This window comes from Hordeum vulgare, chromosome 5H (genome assembly GCF_904849725.1).
Source record: "Hordeum vulgare subsp. vulgare chromosome 5H, MorexV3_pseudomolecules_assembly, whole genome shotgun sequence".
Lineage (NCBI taxonomy): Eukaryota > Viridiplantae > Streptophyta > Magnoliopsida > Poales > Poaceae > Hordeum > Hordeum vulgare.
In genome coordinates, this window is record NC_058522.1 from 524,454,778 (window position 1) to 524,474,998 (window position 20,221).

Here is a 20,221-nt window from a genome sequence, read left to right on the forward strand (position 1 = left end):
TGGGTAGGCCATGATCTTTTTACAAAAAGAACTCTTTGTGTCATATAAAAAATTCACGTATGTCATGGACGTATTCTTGAAATTCAACATCTTTAATAAAAATAACTACATCGTATAAACATTTTTTCCCAAATGTCATGGACATATTTTTGAAGTTCGTAAGCATTTGTAAAAATGTGGTGAAGATTTTTTCAATACGATCAGTTTTTTCATAGGATAAACTTCTTTCTCTAAACGTGATGAACACATTTTTGTACATCTGAAAATTCTTTTGAAGGACACAAATCATTTTATAGAAAAATCACTATGTAAACATTTTTTTTTACATTGAGTAAACATTTTATTAAATGTTTGAAACAATTGTATGGGCCGGCCCGTGTAAGGGACTCATGGGAAGTCCCCTTGCCATGTTTTCGGAATCTTCCAGAAGCTCTCGGCCAGGTACTTTTAATATTTTTTTCTTATTTTTCAGACCAGTTTTTTATTCGGTTTTACTTTTTCCACTTTATTATAGTTTTATATTTTTACTAGCAAAAGGGGCCGTGAGTTGCAACCAGGGAAAATAAATCATATTTTTTAACGGCTATGATCATATTTCAATGCATCACCTATATACACTATCACTCTCGATTTCATAAAATTATTGAAAAAACTCGTGAACATATTTGAAACCATGAACAATTTTCACACTCATGAACTATTTTTAAAAATTTCGAACATTTTCTAAGATCAAGAACATTGTTTTAATTGATGAACATTTTATACTTTTACAAAGATTTTTTTGAAATATTTAGAACATTTTTTTAACAATTTCCTTGAATTGACGATCATTATTTTTCAAATTGTTGGAACAATTTTTCAATTTTGTGAACATTTTTATTATTTAATGTGCATTTATTGAAATGCATGGTCATTTTTGGAATCAAGTAAAAATTTAATAATGAATAAACTTATTTGTAATTCACGAAATGGTTTGTAAATTTTTGGAATATTTTTCCATTCATGAACATTTTCTCAATTGGCGAAAAAAAATCAATTTCATTAACACTTTGTAATAAATATATATTTTTAAATCATGAACCTTTTCTGGTTTCCCAAAAAATGTATTCTAGCTTTCAAACAGTTTTTAAATAAGAAAATATTTTTTTATAAAATCACAATCATTTTTTGAATCCACAAACATTTATGATTCATTAGGCATTCTATTTGAAAACTCTCATTTATTTTAGTTTTCATAACTTTTTATGTCCCAAAATTTTTAGAATGAAAAAACAAAAACGAGATCAAAAAATAACATAATACACGCAATGTAGAACGCCATGGACTTTACAAATAGAATACCACAACAATTTCAGTACCAAAGAGACATCTCAGATATATATACATATGAATAGGGCATACAAGTGCCAAGATCTAAATTAATTACATATAGAGACCAACATATCATTAAGAAGCACAAGATATTTAGGCAAATGAGTGACAAGATCCAAAATGCTTAAGGGGCAAGAACATAACTAATGGTTTCATAAACCGTCGGTTTAAGGTTGTCGTCCGAGTTGCACTAAACTAGTCGTCGAAGAAGAAGAACTTCACGTAGCGCCAATCATGTCTCACGATCCATGTCGAAGTAGAAAATGTACTTATTGTTGTGTGATATGTCCATTTTGCATCATGATTTCTGAATGAGTGCGGGATTAAGGGATCCTCGGGCCGCTGGCCTATCTCTATGGGTCGGAAAGGTGGGCCGCTCTGTGACCGTCACTGAAGGACTGAAGATTGTGATGACACCGTGTCCAAGATCGAGACCTCCTGAGCCGTGGCACGTACTCTAAGTCATGACGATGGGTTCGACATGTTTATTCGATAGTGTGTAACCCAAGGTACCCCTGGTATCTATATAAACCGGAAAGTTTTAGTGTGTAAGGAAGATTGAAGTCAATACTCCTAGGGTTTAGACCACACAATACGATCTCGAGGTAGATCAACTATGTACTCGATACATCATTATAAATACAAACAAAGCAAGACGTAGGGTATTACCTCCATGAAAAGGGCCTGAACCTGGGTAAATATCGTCTCCCCTATCTTTTGTTACCCATCGATCCAAGATCCACAGTTCGGGGCCCCCTACCCAAGATCTGTCGGTTTTGATATCGACATTGGTGCTTTCATCGAGAGTTCCACTGTGGGATCGACAAAGGATCGATGGCTCGCCCTATCATCAGCGACGACGTCTGCAACAGGGACGTTTTCATCCCCAGACAGATCTTCGCGTTTGGCAGCATCATGATGCATACTTAACTGACCGGCCACCTTGGATGGGTCAGAAACCTCGCCCCCGATAAGGAGGTCGGGTTTGGGAACCTAGAGCTCGTCGCCGACTCTCGGGGGAATCTTATTCTGACAGAGCTTTGGAATCCCCTTGAAGAGCTCTCGTGCCCTGCCGCCCTAACGTCGGGAGTGATGGGTCGTGCCATCAAGGCGGACTCCACCCTAGGTGTGGCCCTAGGGCCCAAACGAGTCGATATATTCGAATCATCTTCGGATGAACACTGCACTGATGCAACTCTAAGTGCCATTGGAATGGCGACAATCCAGGTTGACCCCATGTACTCTAAAAACATGGACTCCGTAGACGTCACGACACTGAATGAGTTGCTTGGTCGGATCCAGACCATGGGGATAGCAAACGACGAACCTTCGGTCTATGACTATATCGGGGCCAAACCCGACGACGGGGAAATTTTTGTCCCACCCATCACACACTTGGTTTCCACCCTCGAGGACTCGGCTGAAGGTTCACCTTCCCAGCCGTGAGAGCTTAGAACGGTCATATCCAGGTCTCCGGCAAATCCGGATCACCCATCTAATTCGGAATTCGAGCTCCGCCCTAAACTCAATTCGATGTGCGACTTAGATTCTGCGCGGCAGTGTCCCGCAGATAATTTAGATCCCGAACCTAGAGCGCGCGGATTCCATTATGGTACTAGATACAATCGTCAAAACTTGGGATTCACGTCCTGTCGGGATGCAAAGTTTTTTCCCGCCCACCTCCCAAGTCGATCACTCTCTCAATAATTCGAAGAGGCCCAACATACGGGACCTATTGCACGTCAAGCAACAGCAAGGGGAGACCGTCCAACACTTCTGGCCTAGATTCCTCCTGACCAGGAAATCATAGAAACCTTCCGACATAACTTCCATGATGAAGGAATCCTAAATGCCATCGTCCGTCGTCGCATCAACAGCTTCACTGAGCTATAGACATTGGGACGCAAATACTGCGCCATGGAAAGCACCTCACAGACTCAACAATTGCGCACGGAGTCAATCTATGCAGAGCAACCCGTAGGAGCTCGGAAGAAGCGTATACCCCGACGTCGGTCGGCCGAATACGAGCCCGTCGAGAAAAGGAATAAACCCCTCGAAGGATCTAGCACCGTCCTTGACGAACTATTGGACATACCATGCCCCATATGTTCCGTCCTGCTGAACACTAACCCGAATCATAGCCTTCGAGCTTACTGGGTCGTTAAGCAAGTAGCTAAGATCAGAGGGGCAATCCTTCGGGTCTCATCCTCCAACAAACGTCTATCAACGCCGCCAGATAACAATATCGAGATCTTAACAATCTATGAGACGTTTTCCTCAAAAAAAATCAAAGGAAAAGAGCTCTTTGAGAACTTGACCAAGTATTTTAAAGTTGTTGAAAGGAACAAGCAAATGCATAATCAGATTCATCCCAATTTTTTGGTCCAGAACCATATATAAAGTTTTGTAATCCGAGCCACGGTTATTTAGTTGTGAGATAGACCACTTAACAATGTCATTTGAACAATGTTAATTTGAACAAGAAGTTATTTTTTTTATCATGGCTGAAATACACATATTCAGAAAGTACACAAAATTCTTAGCAAGTCTCATACATGACATGTTTTATTTGAATCTACCATTTAAGAGTTGTAAACTAGTCAAAATGTGTATGAAATCTATTTGAAAAACATCAAAACAAAAGGAAATGGCTCAAAGGGGTGGAGTTGGGTTGAATCCAGCGCACTGTGCAGCCCATACCTCTTTTGGCTCATTGTTGCAACGATAGAGGGAAACTACGAAATCACTAGTTAAGGTATATCCATGCTAATGTCACTCCTACCATTCTCAGACGATGACAAGTGATGTCTGCCACTTGTCCCAACCAAAGAGTTTCTTTCTTTTACATAGATTATTTTTTTTCAAATGTTTTCTCTCTTGAACCGAATCTCAGGTTGTTTTTCCTATTGGATATCTTGCGTCAAGATCTTCGAAACTAGATCCCATGTTAATAGGCTTTGACAAACTTATTTTTTCATGAAAAACCCTAAAAACCCAGATCCGGAAGCATGATTTTTTCTTTTACTTTTCAAGAAGCATAAATTTGTGCCTCCATGAGATACAATTTGTTCTTCTATTGGAAGCACACAGAAAACATGGAAAAATCATGTTATTTTTCCCATTCCAAAGAAGCAGTGCCTCCACAAGAAGGAAAAAAAAACAAATTAGCACAAAAAAGTTAAGAGTGGTTTTTTAGAAGCACAATAGTTCTTCTTCCGAAACCGAATTTGTCCTTTTCGTAAAAGCAGAAAAAAAATGCGCAAAAAAAGTTTACATGCATTTTTTCTTTGTCGAGAAGCACAACTGTCTTTCTTGCGCAAGAAAATCTATGCCTACACAAGGAGAAAATATGTGATTCTCATGGCAGCGAAAAAGAATGCACGTAAAATTAATCATGATTTTTTTTTCCTTTTCGAGAAGCACAATGCTTCTTACGGAAATAAGTTTGTGCTTCTCATGGAAGCACAAAATTTTCACGCAAAAAATCACATTTTTTCTCCAAAACCAAGATAAAACCAGGCATAAACCGAAAAGCCAAACAAAGAAAAAACATCCAAAATCTGAAAATGTGTAAAAAAATAAAACCATAGGGAGCGTCCAACACTACTTCGCGAGCTCTCAGCATCCAGAAGTGACCCATACGAGGCTCCCCCACGGGGTAGACTACAGAGAAAAAACACACACAAAAAGAAGGGGCATTGGCAATACTATGTGCCGCCCGCTCTGAGTCCTACTACGGCTTGCCGGTAGTGGCAGAGGCAAAGGGTGGCTAGGGTGGGCCACGTTCCACCCTGAGTTTTCAAAATAGCGTTTATACCACATAGGAGAAAGACTAAAAAGCTAAAATAAAATAATATATGTGTATAGTAGCACTACCGGTCCACCCTCGTCCAGTAGGCTAGGTCCGCCACTGCTTGCCTGTAGGGAGCAGGTTTTGGGTTGGCTAGTAGCCACGATTCATGCTGACATCATGTCTTGTTCTTTCATTTTTCAGTCACATTTTTTCTTTACTTTTTATATATCGAAAAATTTAAATAAGTATTACAAAAACACTTCACATAAACGTTAATCTTGCATTTGTAAAAAGTTAAACATGTGTAGAAAATATTTTTGATGTATATGAAAAATGTACAACGTGAATCGAAAAAGGTAGAAAATATTAATCATGTGTATGAAAAATGTTAATTATCTGTATGAAAATTGTTTGTGTATTTTCCAAAAATTATGTGTGCATTAAAATAAATGTATGTTACATTTAAAAAATGTTCACAAGTTTCAAAAATGTGTTCGGGACAATTTTGAAAATAAATTACAATGTTAATCTTGAAAAATGATAATGTTGCATTTCAAAAATGTTAAACGTCTATAAAAAACATATTCATCTTATATGAAAAATGTATTAATGTGAATGTAAAAATTAGTAAAATGTTAATCATGTATACATTTTTGCATACGTATTTAAAAATGTTAATCATACGTTTGGATAATGAATCGGATATGAAATGTCACACATTTCAAAATAAATGTATGTGACATTTATAAAAATATTATAGTAATGTTACAAATGTTCATGTAATTCAAGAAAAACTTTTCGTTTATTCAAATAATGTACGTCACATTTAAAAAATATATTAAAACATAAAATATGTTCATGAAATTTAAAAAAAACATGTGTACAATGTACTAACAATGCTGACATAGTGCAAAGAAATGTTTTTGTCAATAAAAAAATGTTTCAACATGTGTTTGAAAAACAAAATAAAAAAATGTTTTTGGTAAAAAAAAGTGTTAAATATGTCTTTGAAAAATGTTAAACGGGATAAAACAAATATTTTAAATATATACCAAAGTTGTACAACATGTATGAAATAGAGTAGACATGTATTGAAAAATCAAAATAAATCAATGGGAAAAGTCCAAAAAAAGCAAAGAAACTAAAAAGCAATAGAAATCCTGGAAAGAAGCAGATAAAACAAAAGTATAAAGAAGAAAAACAAGAAAACAAAGAAAACAGAATCATAAAAGAAGAAGAAAAAGAAAACCAAAAACCGGTGAAAAGTAAAAAAATGCAAAGAAAAAACAAAAGAAAAAGAAGATAAAATAGCAAAAAAATGGAGTGGGTGAATTCTAGGCGATTGGTACGTGGTGGAACAAAGCGAACCTACACGCACAACATGTAAAGTAGGTCATCCCACTACCATCACCCATAGGTAATTCCTATTAGGAATCATTACTGCTGACATATAGACCTGGCGAAAAAAAGGGAAAGCATAGGATTCAAACAAGCTTTTGTGCGAGGCTGACCAGGCAGGTTGATCTATGTTGGTGATAAGAATGGGCTTCGGCTTGTTATGAAGCAAAGGGGTCGGTGTAAGTGCATCTAGTGCCCCTTAGTGATTTTGGTGGTTTGAAGACTTATATATTAAGTATCTAATGTGTTTTTAAGTGTACACAGGATCTATAAGTCATTGAGGAGTTTGAGATATTTGAAGAATATCGACCCCTAAAAATATATGTCTTCAGTTGAAGAAATTGGTCTGAAGCTGAAGAAATGAATCGCGAAGAATTTACGATGAAATGGATATTCCTCATGAAGATATTGATATTGAGAAGATCGGTGGTTCCTGAAGAATATCGTTCTGAAGAAATTGAAGCGTGAAGATTTTCGTTTTCCGCTTTACTTTCTTCGCATTTGATGAATAGGAACACCGTACTGTTAAAGGGGGTCAAAGTAACACTATGGAATGGATTTCCTCACGATGCTCAACCCAAGCCAAATCCTACTAAAAGCCTCAAGTGAGGAATATGAGTGACAGGAGGACTCTCACAATTGAGAGTCCTGACCGTTTCGATAAGCCACGCCAAGTCACTGATCTTATCCACTCCAACGGTCATATTATTTAAGGGCATTAATGTCAAATCATGTCGGGATGCTCCCAGGCTATAAATAGCCGCCCCCCACAACCACTAGCTGGTTGGCTTCTCCGTTAGAAACTGACACTTGTCATCAGAGCAACCCAATTCCTCAGAGCTTTCGAGAGTAAATCATCAGTGAGGAAATACACCACCCACCGAAACCACAAACCAAATCTAGTGATTGAGCATCACTGAAGAAGTTGTTCCTGTGTGGGACTGAAGCCTTTTACCTTTGAGGACTGTGCATCCTCCAGACGGTTAGGCGTCATGGTCTAGAGCAATCCAGCAGTCAATTGTGGATCGCCGGGTGACCGAGTTTGTGAGGATTTGGAAGTCTGCCCTAAAGACTTACCACGAGTATTGGGCGAGGACTGTGTGTCCTTAGCTCAAGGAGAATACGGTAGGGACTGTGTGTCCCGGGACTGGGTGTCCTTTGGTTTAAATACCAAGCCGCTCCAAACCATATGTACAACTGTCACAACAGTTGGAACTGGGTCATCAACTACAGTCTTCACCAAGAATCGGGTTCTAATTCCTCAACTCTTTACATTCTCTGTATTATGTGTTGATGACTTTCACAGTGACTGTTTGAAGAATTTGCTGAAGACTCTCTCTGAATTTCCTCAACCCCAAATTCTTCACTTGAGTAAATCATCATTTGTATTCTGCGTGCCTGCTTGTTGTGCAATCTGTTTTCATAATCTTCACTCTGTAATACTGTTGTTGTGAACAATTGCATAACTGATCCTTAACTGTTTCCGCTGTAAGTTAGTCATTAGTGAGGAATTTCCTCAAAAGAAATTTCCTCAGTGATGAAATTCTAAAAATCTCCTATTCACCCCCCCTCTAGTCGATATAACTCACTTTCAATTGGTATCAGAGCAAGGTACTCCCATGTTCTTTGTGATTTTGGGTTAACCACCTGGAGTTTTAGTTATGTCGACTGCAGGCATGTTCAAGGTGACTGCACCATGTCCCACGTACGAAGGGAAGAACTTTCCTTTCTGGAAGAACAAAATGCAACTGCATCTGCAAGCAATTGACAATGATCTCTGGTATATTGTGGAAAATGGCGTTCCCCTCGTTTCTGCCAGTGTCACTGCAGCTGATGTGAAAAGATTTAAGCAACTCGATTCTCAAGCGAAGAACATCATCTGTGGCTATTTGAGCCCAGGTCAGTTTGGAAGAGTAAGTGCTTTGGGATCTGCAACACTGATCTGGGAGAGATTGTGCAAGGTAAATGAAGGAGTATCAACCCAGCGTGACTCTCGTGTTGATATTCTTCGCAATCTCTTCAATCGCTTCAAGAGACATGACAATGAATGCTGCCAAGACACCTTTGATCGCCTCACTGATATATCCAATGAACTGCAAGCACTGGGAGCTCGAGACATCACTGATCACGAAGTTGTGAAGAAACTGCTGAGATCCTTGGATTCCTCATTTGACACTCTAGTTCTGATGATTCAAGAAAGACCAGACTACAAGATGCTAGATCCAGCTGATATTCTTGAAAGGCTAAATACTCATGAATTCCAGCAAGAAGAAAAGAGAGATCTATATGGACCAAGCTATTCCAGACCACGAGCACTGAAGGCTAGAGCAATTTCCTCATCTGAAGAAGAAACGGATGACAGCAGTTGTGACCCTGAAGAATTTGGACAGGAGCTTGCAATGCTTGTGAGGAAATTCCAGAGATTTACACGACGAGGACAGTTCGGTAAATCATCAAGAAGAGACATGAGGAAATCAGAATCTGCATCTGAGGACTACAAGAAACGGACCTGTCACAAGTGCAAGAAATCAGGCCATTACATTGCTGACTGTCCTCGCTGGGGAAAGGAATCAAAGAAAAAGAAATACAAGGATGACAGTTCTGATGACTCAAAGAAAAAGAAGAAATCTTCAAAATCCTCATCATCAAAGTCCTCTTCACACAAGAAGACTAGCTTCAGAAAGGCTCAGGCACTTATTGGCAAGGAAATGGATTCCGAGGCAGAATCAGAAGAATGTGATGATGAAGAAGGCTCTGGAGAAGATTCAGAATCCGGACAGGCTAGTCTTGCACTAGCAACCAATTTCGTCAGCAAGTCAATCTTCAATCTTGAAGAAAATGAGTGCACCATCCATACTGATGACTATGTTGATGACTTCGCTCCAACCTATTGCTTCATGGCAAAAGGTTCAAAGGTATCACATAATGCCTCCTCCTCTGATTCAAGTGAGTGTGAACATGATGATTACAAAAAACCCAGTTACAGTAAACTTGCCATCATTGCCACTAAACAACAAACTGCTCTGGAAAAGCTTCAAAAACTGCTAGACAAAAGTGATGATCTGTTGAATGAAGAAATGTATCTTAATCAAATCCTCGCTGATGACATGAAAAATCTTCAGTCTAGATTTGATATTCTTCAGGATCGTTATGATACACTCCTCACTGATCATGAGAAGCTTTCCTACGAGTTTCTTCAAAGGAAGCTTGATCTTGAGAAGCTGAGGATGTCTTATGATGATCTTCGTATGGAAAATGATTCATTACTAGCTCAACAGATCAGCGCTAGTCAAGTTGAATTTATTCCTCCATGTCTTAAATGCATTGATCGTGAAACTGTTAATTCTTCACCAGAATCTTCAAATGCTACCACTGCTATAGATTCTTCAACTGCACCTGTTGTGTCAATTTCCTCACTTGAGGAAAACACAAATGTCACTGATGAAAATGCAGGGTTGAAGGAATTGTACGTGACAGGCATGTACAAAAGCCTCAAAGGACATCAAATCCTTTGTGATGTGCTCAAAAAGCAGATCTTGAACAGGAATCCGAGGAAAGAAGGAATTGCCTTTGAGAGGAAATTGAATGCTGATGGATCTTATTGGAAACCTGAGCAGTATCCCAAAACCTCATGGGTTGCTGCTATTGGGCCTCCTTTTGATCTATCTAATCTAACTGGCTTCTCGTGTGAATTCTCCTATTCCTCGGATGAGTCATTCGTTTCCAACTATAAACTGTTCAAAAATCAATCTGGTGAAGTATTTGCTCGATATGTTGGAACTAACTGCAGGAATGGCCCTCCTCTGAGGAAAATCTGGGTTCCCAAAAGCTGTCTTGAAAATCTTCAAGTGAATGTCCTCATGACATCACCTCTGAAGAATCTGAACCCCAGATCAAAATCCTCAGGAGGACCAAAGTCTTCAAGAGGATCAAAATCCTCAACTGGTCAAAACTATGCTCGTACCCATGCTTCTGCGTCTAACATGCAGGGAAACTACAAGGAATATGATTATGAGCGCTACTCCTCAAATCATTATGTCCATAAATCCTCAAACTAGTTCTCTGCATACTCATATGAGTACTTTAACCCCCCTACTGTTAAGAGAAGTGCATTAGCTTCAATGCAACCTTTCTCATATGGTGCTTGCAGGATGTTGAACGCTTTGCCACCCCTTCAGATGTGGGTGGTGAAGAAATCAAACTAATCACTTCTGCAGGCCAGGTCTCCAGATGAAAATCATCATCTGAAGAATTTGCTGGAGACCTGAGGAAATGCTTGATAGGATGCAAGCTAATGATTGATGAAATAGAAATATTTCACACATCCTTACATTTCTGTGATGATGAAATTACTAAACTGATGAAATTAGTATCATATTCTTCAAACTTGGAGCATATGAGATGGTAAGCTGTACTAATTCATCTGCAGGATGACAAACCCAAAAATACTGAGTGGGTTCTCAATAGTGGCTGCACACATCACATGACTGGTGATAAAAGCCTACTTATGAATATGCCACTAACTCCTTCATATGGATTTGTTTGGACCTACTCACTATGCAACACTAACCAATGCAGCATCTCTATATGGCTTTGTCATAGTTGATGATTATTCCAGATACACTTGGGTGCATGTCATAGTGTATAAAACTGAAGTGCAGGAAATCTTCAAACGATTTTCTTCAAGGGCCTCGACGAACTTCGGCATCAAGATCAAACATATTAGGAGTGATAATGGAACCGAGTTCAAAAACACTGGTCTTGATGATTATCTTGATGGACTTGGTATTACTCACGAATTGTCTGCTCCTTATACTCCTCAGCAGAATGGTGTTGTCGAAAGAAAGAACAGGACTCTGGTTGAAATGGCAAGAACTATGCTTGAAGAATATCAGACTCCTCGTCGCTTCTGGCCTGAAGCAATCAACACTGCATGACATATCATCAACAGGGTATATCTTCACAAATTCCTCAAGAAAACCTCATATGAACTCCTCACTGAGAAGAAACCCAATGTAAGTTATTTTAAAGTCTTCGGTGCAAAATGCTGGATTAGAGATCCTCACCATAGCTCAAAATTTGCACCTAAGGCACATGAAGGTTTTATGCTCGGTTATGGAAAGGACTCGCACACCTACAAAGTCTTCAACAACTATCACAACAAAGTTGTTGAGACTGTAGATGTGCGGTTGATGAAACTAATGGCTCGCAAAGAGAGCAATTGCCTTCTGATCCAGATAAACTGTCCCCTGAGGAAGCGATAAAGCTTAAGCCTACTGAAGACATTGTTCCAACTGAGGAAATTGAAGAAGAAATAATCCCTATCGCTGACAGAAACCAAGAAGATGCTCCTAAGGAAATTGCAACAACACCACTTCCTCAGCCCAGACAAAATCCTCAACCAGCTCATCCGAGAATTGCAAATGAAGTAGAACTTGACAAAATCCTCAACGACATCAACGCGCCAGGTCCTCTCACTCGCTCAAAAGCTTCACACTTAGTTAACTTTTGTGGGCATTTCTCTTTTGTATCCATCACAGAACCCTTAAAAGTAGCTGAGGCTTTTCTGGAACCGGAGTGGATCCAAGCCATGCAAGACGAACTTCTTCAATTCAAGCTGAATGACGTATGGGAGCTCGTCAAACGACCAGATCCTCGCAAGCATAACATCATCGGCACCAAGTGGATTTTCCGAAACAAGCAAGATGAGGACGGTCAAGTGGTGAGGAACAAGGCACGACTAGTAGCCCAAGGCTACACCCAGGTTGAAGGAATAGACTTCGATGAAACTTTTGCACCTGTTGCTAGACTTGAAGCTATTCGAATTCTACTTGCCTATGCTAATCATCATAACATCATCTTATATCAAATGGATGTGAAAAGTGCATTCCTCAATGGTAAGCTTGAGGAAGAAGTATATGTTGCTCAGCCCCCAGGTTTTGAGGATCCAAAAAATCCAGACAAAGTCTTCACACTCAAAAAGGCTCTGTATGGCCTCAAGCAAGCCCCTCGGGCATGGTATGATACATTGAAGGAATTCCTCATGAAGAAAGGCTTCAAACCTGTATCACTCGATCCAACTCTTTTCACAAAATCTTATGATAATGAACTGTTTGTATGTCAAATTTATGTTGATGATATCATATTTGGCTGTACTGACAAAAGATACAGTGATGAATTTGCCTATATGATGAGTGAAGAATATCAGATGTCTATGATGGGGGAGCTGAAATTCTTCTTAGGTCTTCAAATTCGTCAACAAAACAATGGAATCTTCATATCACAGGAGAAATACCTCAAGGATGTTCTGAGAAAATTCGACATGCATGAATGCAAAAGTGCCAAGACTCCAATGTCTACCAACGGTCACCTCGGCACTGATGAAAATGGTAAAGATTTCGATCAGCAGGTATACCGTTCTATGATTGGCTCTTTATTGTATCTATGTGCATCTAGGCCAGACATAATGCTTAGTGTTTGCATGTGTGCACGTTTTCAAGCAAAACCGAAGGAATCACACCATAAGGCTGTGAAACATATTCTTCGATACTTAGCTCACACACCAACACTTGGATTATGGTATCCCAAGGGCTCCAATCTTCAACTTGTAGGGTATTCTGATTCAGACTATGCTGGTGACCGTGTGGATCGCAAATCAACTTCTGACACATGCCATTTCCTCGGAAGATCACTGGTTTGCTGGTCCTCAAAGAAGCAGAACTGCGTATCACTCTCCACTGCCGAAGCTGAGTACATTGCTGCTGGTTCTTGCTGTGCTCAATTACTACGGATGAAGCAAACCCTCAAGGACTCAACATGAAGAATGTGCCTCTCTACTGTGACAATGAGAGTGCTATCAAGATTGCCTACAACCCAGTACAGCACTCGAAGACTAAGCACATCCAGATTCGTCATCATTTTCTTCGGGACCATGTCCTCAAGGGCAATATCCTCATCGACCATGTGAAGACTGATGATCAACTGGCTGATATCTTCACTAAGCCCTTGGATGAGAAAAGGTTTTGCAAGATGCGGTGTGAGCTAAATATCTTAGAGTCTTCAAATGTTTTGTAAAAACATGCACACATCCTAACACTTATGCAAAGTTGATGACTTAGATGTGCAACACATGATGAAACAATTTTCTTCAAACGATGAAGAAAGTCACTCTGAATGTGAAGAAATTAACGAATAAATTGATTCTCAGGGCCCTACGACAATTGTACGCGGCGTCTGTAATCAACATTCTTATATGGTGGGCAACGCCACCGCCCAATGTGAAATTCCTCAAGTTGATTTTCTTCAAATGATCAAATTCCTCACAATGCATTTTTCTTCAAAACAACTGTTCTTAATTGTGATGATCTATTGCAAAATCTTCAAAAACACTTGATGACTTTCATTTGCCTAGGTAGACTGTGATTTCTAGTCCTCAACAGCATTCACTTATTGTTATTTCTTCAAGTTGATGTTTCTGCTAAGTGAATGTGATCGGACCCGATTTTCCCTCTATGCTATACTTATCCAGTCTATTCAATTCTTCATATGCGTTCTACTTGAAACTTTGTTCAAAATCCTCACTGCATCCTTGACAGCTGATGATTTTGTAACAAAAATCCTCAAATCTTCGAAAAATTGTTTTCATCAAAGGAACAGTAACTGAACCCCCACTTCCCATGATTGGATAGCCACGATCTCCACTATCTCCACCGCATCGTACGGGAGCTACACGTGTCCTGCGGAGACGTAGAGGCAAGGGCTATTCGGTCCGAAACTTTCGCGTCAAACAGTAACTTTCGGGCTATAAATATGTCCTTAACCCCCTCGGTATCATCTTCTTCGCCTCATCGCTCTCCTGCCACAGCACACCGAACCCTAGCGCCACCGCTGGTAGTCTTGTCGCCGGCAAGGAAGAGCTTCACTGCCTCAACCTTCTCGCCGCCAGGATCACGCCGGAGACGGAACATCTACGTCCGCCACCGCCGTAGACGTCATCTGCTGCCAAGTTAGGGTGCATTGGACACTTGACCGAAGAGCCTCTTCAACGCCACCTTTTTGTGTTCTTCGTTCGCACCTTCCAGGGTAAATATATCCCATTTTTACAACAGATTATATCTAAAATTTTACCTCTCCAATGTGAAATCTGTTTTTCCTCAAGATACGATGCGCACATGATTCCTCAAACACTATCCATCACCACAATCATTGATGAACTAGCTAAGCATCTAAGATTTTCACGAGATTCCTCAATTGTGCGAATTTTCGGATCTGTACAACTCTGGAACCCAAGAACAGAATGCTTAAGCAAATTCCTCAACCACTGGTTATATTCCTCAAACTGTCAAACTTTTCATTTTCTTCAAATCTGAGAACGCATATGACCTCTCCAAATTCCTCGCAACTATACTCTGTTCAGAGGTACACACATGTCAGCTGATGAATCTCTCGGTTCTCATCACATTAACTCATTTGCAGCGTTTCTGGAAGAAACTCTTCAAGGCTCATCAGAATCCTCAAGAGTTCAAAATCCTCAGATAGTTCCTCGTCTGAAGAAAATGGAGGAAGAAAGGAAACAGAGGGGAGGAAAGAAACTGGAGCAGAACACAGCTGTGGACATTCCTGATGACATATACCTGGACTACTACACGCGTGATGATGAACCTGAGACTATGCCTAAAAGAAAGATTAGGCTGCAGAAAATTGAACGCAGATGGACAAAGGAGTTGAAGGAGTACATGTTTGTGACTCCAAAGTATGCGAAGAAATTCGCCTTGAAGCCTCCTGGCAAAAGGGCCCCACTTGAGGATCATCAAGTTGCTCATCCCTCAAGTCTCATGACACTTGATGACTACCCAGAGGAAAAAGAAAGGCATCTGGCCAAGCTCAAGAAGCAAGCAGAAACAGCAGTGAAGAAATTTCATGAATCTTCAGCTGCTGCCTCCGGTGCTGCTCATTCCTCAGCAGCAGAAACCTCAGGCTCCGAGATTCCTCAACCAATGTCTGTGCCAGCAAAGGCAAAAGCTTCAAAACCCCAAGAAAAGTTTGCATAGGCTTCAGTCACCAAACCCTCAGCTCCAAAACCCTCGGTTCCAAAACCGTCCACATCAAAACCCTCAGTACCAATCGCATCCACACCAAAGTCCTCAGCTCCACCTCCAAAGCCAGTACAGAAGAAAGTCGTGAAGACTACGACTGCCAGCTCCAGCTCCTCACTCCCAGCTGCAACTAGCTCGGAGACAAAGTCTTCAACTCCCCATATGAAGACTTTGGCTACTACTGAACCTGCACCTCTGCCCAGCCCAAGCAAAATCATCACAGTCCCGTCTGCATCAGAGGGAAGTGAAGAATATGATGATGAAACTCTGGAAGCCATCATCAGGAACAAACAAGAAAGGGTAGCACAAGCATCAGGCAGTGCTATTCCTCTGGCGATGGACCCCAAGGTCCTCCTCGATTTCATCAATGTGTGGTATGAAGACCCAAACACACCCATTGATGATTTGAAACTTCCTTCTGGTGTCAGCCACATGGTGGCTACTTTCATAAACGAAGCCAAGTGGAAGGAACAGAAGGCCAAGCAGGTAAAGATTGCAAAGGCTAGAAAGGAGAAATTCCTCAGGCAAAATGTTCTCAAACTGACGCCTGAAGCATTGGTGTCCACCCAGGCAGAACTGCAAGTCTTGACTGACAAGTGTGAGAAACTGTCAGATCGAACAAGCATCAAAAGCAATTTCATCAAGCTAGCCACTAGTGTTGTTGATGACTACAACAGACGTCACCCCCCACCAGCACCAACTCCTCAGCCCCTGGTTGAACAGCCAAAAGATGCATCTCCTGTTGAGGAGGAAATTCCTCAAGCTGAGGAACAATACCAAGAGCGCCGTGCTGATGAGCCGGCCATTGAAGACATCATCACTGAGACCGCTCCTGATGAAACTGCTACCGATCCAGCTGCTTCACCAAAGCAGGCTGATGACTATGTTCCAGCTGGTTCCTCACTACCAGCTGAAGAATCTGTTAAGAATACACCTTCCCCAAAAACTTCAAAGGTGAAGAAGTTAATCCCGTCTGCATCAGACGCGAAAAAGACAAGGGCTGCTGAGAAGGAAGCGAAGAAGAGAAAAGCTTCCTCAGCAGAAGAAAAGATTGAGGCAAAACGCCTCAAGGAAATTGAAGAATCTGCCCCACTGGACCCGGTGCCTCTTAATGTTGCACCCTCATTTGAAATGGTCGTCGTTGGTGACCACACTACGAGGGCATATGAGGAAATGAAGGATGCTGCCTCTCAGGAGCATACTGATGAGGAAATACAGATTGATGACAGTCCTCAACCTCATATTCCTCAGAAAGAGACTACTGAAGCCTCAGCTGCAGCAGCTGATGAATCTGCTTCTGCCACAAAGTCAGCTGATGAAAATCAAGCTGAAGAAAATGTCCAGTCTGAGCAGGCTCCTCCCACTGAACAAGCTGATCAAACTCCTCAAGCTGAGAAGGATGAAGAAATTCCTCAGCCTGATGCTCAGCTAGAACAAGAAATTCCTCATCCTGAGGAAACTGCTGAAGAAAATGTTCCCGCCCATGACAATGAATTCATTGTCCTCAACCCAGAATCTGCCATGGTTGTTTCCCCTCCCATTCCTCAGCACAATCTCAATCCAGTTCAGCCCCTGCCATTCTCGAAGAGGCCAAAGTTTCAGAAAGAGAATTTCTTTGAGGAACGTATGTATTTCATCGGAGAGAATCCTTATGACAAGCCTCAAATGAGGCATCTGAAGTTTTGGACAAGGACGCAGATGAACTACTATGCTTCTGTGCTCTGTGGCCGCAACAAGATATTCCAACACAGACACATTCCTCATGCTGACCTTGAAGAAATTCCCTGCATGGAACCAGTCCTCAGTGTACTATATGATGCAGGTTTGCTCCCTATGTGCTCCGACATATCAGATTGGAATAGTGAGCTAATTCTTCAGTTCTATTCAACTCTGCACATCTCGGGCAATGCTGATGACATCAACACTTGGGTGTTCGACTGGATGACCCAAAATACTCACTACAAGGCTCCAGCGTCTGAACTCCTCAGAGAACTGCCCGTACCAATTCCTTCAGAAGGGGCAGTGAAGCTTTATGGTGAGCGTGAGCTGCCAAATGGAATGATGGAAGTCCTCATGAAGCCTTTGGCTGCAGGAAAACCCTCACGAACCACATTCCTCATCCATGAGCTAAAGTACACACCACGGTCTGTCTACCGCATTCTCTGCAGTGTGCTAGCGCCAATCAAAGGCCATGATGATGACGAAGATGTCGTCGGCCTCATGAAGAACATCCTCTTCAACATCATTCACGGTATCCCCATGAATATCCATGATTTCTTCTTGAGGACTTTGGCTGACAATGCAATGTGCCCCTATGATCACAAAATCTATGCACCATGGATCATGAGATTCCTCAGGACAAGGACAGGCATCAACTTTCACGCAGATTTACAGAACCATGTTGGTTATATGCCTCCTATCCGGGTAAACAAGAAGACTTTCGAGCCCATTGAGGGAAAAGGAAAGTCTGTGATTGATGAAGGAAACATGCCCCTTGATGGCCAGTTCAAAGAACCAGATGCATATTCCTCATGGGACGACACTGAGACTCGTCCGCCAAGCCCAGTTCCTCCTCGCGTGCTAACCACCAGAGAACTTCTTCTCAGTCTTCATCAGAAGGTGGATCACAACCACAAATGGGTCAAACGCCAGTTTGGTGCCATTGTGAAAACCCTCACTGAGACACAGAACAGTGTGAAGCTTAATCATCACTATCTGCATGAGGTTTTTGATCGCACCTGGGCTACCCTTGCACATCTGAAGACCCAGACTGAGCTTGAAGAATTGAACTTTGAGCAGGACTTTGACTGGTCGTGGCCTCCCAAGAAGAAGTTCAGGCCCATTCCAGTGCCAGATCTTGAAGACAGTTCCTTCTCGTCCTTCCGCACCGCCGAATCTGATGAGGAACAACTTGACACCGCGACTGGCCCAAGGAAGAAGACTACACCCAAGAAGCGCCAAGGATCTTCCTCAACTGCAAAGCAATGAAGTCTTCATGGGCGTTAGTCCTCAGTTTGTCCTTTTTGTTACTTGATGACAAAGGGGGAGAAACTTGAGAGTTAGTCTTCAAACGGGATTTATTTTTGGGGCTTATGAACTATATTTAAGTTACAAACTCTTGGCTCTTCTGAAGTTTTTATGTAATGAGTTGTAACTTAAGCCCGATGGTACTCTGACGCTTTTGAACGTTTTTCTTCGCATGCTTATTCCTCAAGTTTTAATGCACGCATGCTGAAATTCGTCAGATACCACTTGCCATCATGCATCCTCATTCTCTTCATATGATATGTTGTATGTATGCATGATTTACAAGATTCAAGGGGAGATCTCCATGATATAAATCATCAATGTGCATATGCTATAAAAGCAAAATCATCAAGCTATGCACATCTTCAGGGGGAGTCTCTGTGAATCTTGTTTTCAAATTCCTCAAATGAGTATTTACACTTCATATTTTTTGATCCCTGTTGAAGACTTAACCTAACTGTCATCAACCACCAAAAAGGGGGAGATTGTAAGTGCATCTAGTGCCCCTTAGTGATTTTGGTGGTTTGAAGACTTATAGGTTAAGTATCTAATGTGTTTTTAAGTGTACACAGGATCTATAAGTCATTGAGGAGTTTGAGATATTTGAAGAATATCGACCCCTAAAAATATATGTCTTCAGTTGAAGAAATTGGTCTGAATCTGAAGAAATGAATCGCGAAGAATTTACGATGAAATGGATATTCCTCATGAAGATATTGATATTGAGAAGATCGGTGGTTCCTGAAGAATATCGTTCTGAAGAAATTGAAGCGTGAAGATTTTCGTTTTCCGTTTTACTTTCTTCGCATTTGATGAATAGGAACACCGTACTGTTAAAGGGGGTCAAAGTAACACTATGGAATGGATTTCCTCACGATGCTCAACCCAAGCCAAATCCTACTAAAAGCCTCAAGTGAGGAATATGAGTGACAGGAGGACTCTCACAATTGAGAGTCCCGACCGTTTCGATAAGCCACGCCAAGTCACTGATCTTATCCACTCCAACGGTCATATTATTTAAGGGCATTAATGTCAAATCATGTCGGGATGCTCCCAGGCTATAAATAGCCGCCCCCCACAACCACTAGCTGGTTGGCTGCTCCGTTAGAAACTGACACTTGTCATAAGAGCAACCCAATTCCTCAGAGCTTTCGAGAGTAAATCATCAGTGAGGAAATACACCACCCACCGAAACCACAAACCAAATCTAGTGATTGAGCATCACTGAAGAAGTTGTTCCTGTGTGGGACTGAAGCCTTTTACCTTTGAGGACTGTGCATCCTCCAGACGGTTAGGCGTCATGGTCTAGAGCAATCCAGCAGTCAATTGTGGATCGCCGGGTGACCGAGTTTGTGAGGGTTTGGAAGTCTGCCCTGAAGACTTACCACGAGTGTTGGGCGAGGACTGTGTGTCCTTAGCTCAAGGAGAATACGGTAGGGACTGTGTGTCCCGGGACTGGGTGTCCTTTGGTTTAAATACCAAGCCGCTCCAAACCATATGTACAACTGTCACAGCAGTTGGAACTGGGTCATCAACT